Genomic DNA, 5,000 nt, shown 5'->3' on the forward strand with positions numbered 1-5,000 from the left:
CGGCTGCGCGCTGTTTGTGTGTTAAAGAGAAAAAGAGAGAGAGAGAGGAGAGAGAGAGAGAGGAGAGAGAGAGAGAGAGAGAGAGAGAGAGAGAGAGGGAGGAGCAGTGACTGAGCGGCGGAGCGCAGCAGAGAGGACAGTTTGCTCTCCGCTCTTTCACACTAACACCAGATACTATGCTTACTCACTAACAGCAGGTAAGGAACATTTTCATTTTCTGTTCTGCTCGGTTTGTGCTCAGCGCTTGGTTGTTTGTGTGCGTATTTCCTTTCGTCGCCCCATGCGGGCATCACTGCTGATCCTGAACCATGTGAGACCATGTGGAGCTGCCTGTGGTGCTCGAACTGGACTATGGCAGTGTGTGTGTCCCGCAGGAAGTGTTTTTTAAAAGCCTGTGATTCACATGACATAAGAAATGTGTGCCAAATCAATCTCTCTACTTCTACGGGCGTTGCTGTAATCTGTAGGATGATTTATATGTATGTACAAACCTCGACATAATCCGGATCATGTCCCCCCCACTCCCTCCTCCCAGAGGCGTCCCCTCTCTCCTACTGAAGTTTTTTTTTGGGGTGCATGAGTGAAATACCAAGGATGTTGCAGGGGATTCTGTTCTCTGCACACTGAGCCTCCTCCAGCCGAAGTGCCTTCCCTGCGTAATGAGTGTTACTGCCCGGCGTGGCCCCAAAGGGAGCGCTGGGAGTGTGGAGGTGTTGTGTTTAACTTTCTCTTGACATTTAAACTCGAGCTGCCTTTGTTACTGCAGGGAAAAAAAGAAAAAAAAAGTTAATTGCACTAATTTGTTATTTAGTTGTTTGATTGGTAAAACAAAAAGCTGCGTAAACTGCTGATGGAAGTTGTCCTTAGTGCGTGGTTTTTTTTGAGACCTGCCTTTTCATTGGTGCACCAACGTGGGCTTGTGTTGTAGTATTTGTACTATGACACTGCGCCTCACTGTGCTGCGGAGATCAGAGTCAAGTGACAGCACATGAAATCCGGTTGAACCTTCACAACAGAAACCTGCTATTACGCATATTTATACAGTAACCTGAATTTAAAAAATATGCTTTCATGGACGAATTCCTGCTAAAGTTGTCAGTGTTGTAATGTAATTATTTGCACTTATTGTATTTCATTGTTGCTTCTCATTCACCTTCTTAAAAAACGTTAAATTAAGGCCACATGTGTAGATTGAATATTAATGACAGTCAGACGTTTCTGTGGTTACACACCTTGTGCAAACTTACCTACTTATTAAACAGCGTGTAAGCTCTTATCATGAAACGCACATCCTGTCCTCATTTCCTGTTTGCTCCTGTGCCTCTCTGTGTAGCTTGACGCAGCAGGCTCCTCTGTCCGGTCTGGGTTTGTTGGTGATTGCACTGTTTGTCACTTTTATGCCTCTTGTCGCTACTGTTCCTCATTCCGAGCTCTCCCAGATCTAATCTGATATTTTATTATTTTCATTTCCTTTTTTGCATTTGAAACGACTCCGGGCTTTCTGCAGACACCGTTACTTTATGTTGCGTAACTGTGCGCAAGAACGATGGAGACACTTAAGCCTCATTAAGTGAATGAAGTGGTGTGTTACAGGGAATCATGCAAAAATCAGATCCAGAAACTCAGAACTATTTTTACATGCAGTCACTTCATATGCATGTGTATACAGCCTTTTCATGTCTCCACATTATGTTTTTTAAATAATCCAGGACTGATTGCTGCATGGCCTATGAATTGAGGTCAAATAGTTTATTAATATAAATCAGATTGTGTGGTATGTGTGACGTCATTCTGACCAGCTCTGTGTTTTTTATTCATGGGTTTGAGCTGTGTTTGCTGGAGGCAGCTCTGCAGGGCAGCACAGGGATGAGCAGCTCACGATGATGAATGTAAAATAGTTGATGCATTCAGTCTGAAGTCTGGCTGTAGTTCAGATGACGGGGTGGGGGTGGGTGTGGGGGGGGGGGGGGGGGGGGGGGGGGACAACAGGGGGGGCTGCAGCAGCATGCAGGCTGTACAGAGAGCAGAGAGAGGAGTGGTGATCCTCCTCCTGTGTTGAGGAGCTGCAGCGAGGGCTTCCCTGGGCTTTTCCTCTCTCTCTCTCTCTCTCTCTCTCTCTCGCTCTGCCTCTGCAGTTTTTCTGTGCTTCCCTTGTTTTCCCTGCTCCAGCTTTCCGCCCAGCCCTTCCTCCATCCTTCTCTCTGTCTGTGAGGAAACACTCCTCCTTCCCTCCATCTCCATCTCCGTCTCCGCCCCCCCTCCCCCCTTGCCCCTTTATTGCTCCATCTATCTTTAAAGAGACTGTAGGATACAAGATGCAGTATAGAAGTGTAAGAAGCAAAAGGGATGTTGCATTTTGAGAAAAACTGTACGGATATTGAACACAGTTTTTGCCTTCATGTCCTTACTAATACTTTTATCTGCACAGCTCCAGCAGCTTGTTTGGAGCTGCTTTTTTACCTTTAGTATTAGCTGATGGATTATTTATTACCGCTCCTCCTTCCTCTTCCTCTCCCTCTCTCTTCCTCTCCTCGTTCTCTCCATTATCTCCCAGCTGTCTCCCTCTCTTACCCATGCTTCCTCCCATATTTTCCCTTCTCCCCCTCTTCTCCTTCCCGCTCCCTTGACATCTCCTTCCGTCCTTTCATCCTCTCTCCGTGCAGTCTTTCATTTCACAACTACGAGGCGTTTAGCAGATTCTCTTATCAAGAGCCACTTACACACGGCAAGACATTTGTTAGCCTGTTTTCTGCATCTTTTAACCTTTATTTACTCAGAGTGAATGGAGGGGGTGTTGTGCAGCTCTTTTATCTTCGCCCCACCTCACACACTCGTACATTTACAAATCACACTTGGGAAAAGCTTCAGCATGAACCACATCCCCACACTGTTAGCTGCTGAGTAGAGCGGAGAGGAGGGCTGTTATATAACATTACAGTCTACATTATACATCAGACTGTGACGGGTTATTTAAGTGTTCATCTGCAACATTAACATACTTGTTATTTGGCACTCATGATTTATGATTTACAGTTTTTCAGAATATTTATGCATCAGTGTGTTTGTAATAAAACGTATTTTCTCTTTGACACCAGGATGGAGAAACGTGATCAAACATTTTATGAAGAACAGTTTTTAAACTGCAGTTTGTTGAGTTATCACAAAGGTTGGCAACATTTTTAATACAACATGTTTTAAACTGATTCACACTTTGTTTTTTTAATGATCAATAGTTTCAAAAAGCACCAAAGCTTTAAAAAAAAAACCAACTTCAGATCTTTAGACCACCCACAGGGAGCCTCTAGCTCAGGTTGTGAACCAATCCCTTAACCGGAGCAAACCGCACCGTTTCACAACGTGTACCACATGTTTGCATTGTTTCTCTGGTGATGACATCAGGGCCGGCAATTAATCACGATTTTAGTCTTATCACGATGTGAGAGTTCTGATTAATTGTCGCAAAAGTCTGAATTTAGCTAAATAAATAAAAATGAATGCACATAATGTTCATGCTTTAAGACCATTTTGATGCAGTCAGATGACGCTAAAGCTATTTTTCACCGCGATTTTTTTTTTTTAATTTTCAAAATCCAAATCAAAAAACACCAACCAGAATTTACATTTTTAGACACTTCAAATCCATTACTACCCCTGGAATTTATGCAAATTTAGTAGAAATAAAAGTTAATTGCTTTTATTAGACTTTGAAGAGATGAGATGCAAACACAGGCCGTTCTGAAAAATCATAAAAAACATAGAAACTGTGAGTTAAAACTAATATGCATTCTTTCTATTTTTCTTATATTTATCGCAATTCATATCATTCTCACAATACTGCACGATGTTATCACACATCACATGTTCTTCTCGTATCGTGCAGGCCTATAGCTGACATGTGATCGCCACACACCACATGAAGACGCTGCAGTCGTTTGTTTGAATGAGATCTGGTTGAAACATTCCCTCGTTCCACTTTCTCAAATGTGAGAAGCTTCACCGCTCCTCTGGGTCCCCGTGTGATTGAAGTGTCAGGCTTCAGGACAGAACAAGATCTCTGAGGAGGCTCGAGACATCTGTGGTCTGCATTCACGCTCGTTTCCTGAACTTGAACTCGTCTTTTTCTTTTTGAAACAAACAAAAACAACCTGTGATTTTGAGAACTTGTAAGAAAAATAAATCAAAAAAATATCTCTGTAACAAGCAAACAAGATCAAACCCGGGGACTTTCTCTGCAGAGGAAGAAACAATCAGCGCATTACCTGAAGCAGAACCTGTTTCCATTGATGTGTAAAGAACACAGAAACAAAACAAAGAAGCAAACTGTTTATCTCCTAATGAAAGAAACTGTCAATGTTTTCTATCTTATATATACGTCACAACACCTCGTTAGCTCCTTTCTTCCTGCCTCCTTACCCCGCCCTCCTCCATCTCCTCCGTCTGATTGCTCTCTGGAGATGCATTCAGGACTGTTTCCGTACCTCCAGCCTCTTTTCACAGTTTTTAATTATCCAAATGGTCGGGCTGATCGGTGCAGGCTTCAGTCTGAGAGGAGGCTGCTTTATGAAGCCAGACTGCAGGATGGATCTTTTTGTATTCTTCTTTGGCAGCACAGACAAACAGACAGTTAACATTTGGAGAGAGAAGACGTCTGGAGCTTTATCACTTCACAGATCCAAGTGTAATCTGAAAAACATGGCAGTGCTGTAGCGAGATGTATCACTCCCTGAAGTTTGGCTGGAAATGGAATCCGTGTTATATGAGACGCTGGCGAGCAGTAAACAAGCACACAGATAAATGAGCAAACAGGGCTGATCTTTTCCCTATTTCTGCTCTGCTGTATTCATCGTGCAGGATGAAAAATCAGGGAGATTAACTTTGTGAAGGACAGGAAAAGGTAAACAGACGGGTCTCACTGGAGGGCTGACGTCTGATACGATCCAGGAGACACAAAAGAAAGCTCTGAGATCCGAGCAGATATGAAGGACGACAGCGATAAGAAC

The 5,000-nt window shown here is 43.3% G+C and overlaps 1 protein-coding gene across 1 annotated transcript in view; it reads left to right on the forward strand.

Annotated features, from left to right (window-relative positions):
* slc8a2b (solute carrier family 8 member 2b) overlaps positions 1-5,000 on the forward strand; it is a 163,947-nt gene that overhangs the window by 57 nt on the left and 158,890 nt on the right. Inside the window, exon 1 of the mRNA XM_061047217.1 lies at positions 1-197. This exon is cut by the window's left edge and continues 57 nt beyond it. The gene's annotated coding sequence lies outside the window, so the exon portion shown is untranslated. The remainder of the gene's footprint in view (positions 198-5,000) is intronic.

The sequence above is a fragment of the Labrus mixtus genome, chromosome 9, assembly GCF_963584025.1.
Source record: "Labrus mixtus chromosome 9, fLabMix1.1, whole genome shotgun sequence".
Taxonomy (NCBI): Eukaryota; Metazoa; Chordata; class Actinopteri; order Labriformes; family Labridae; genus Labrus; species Labrus mixtus.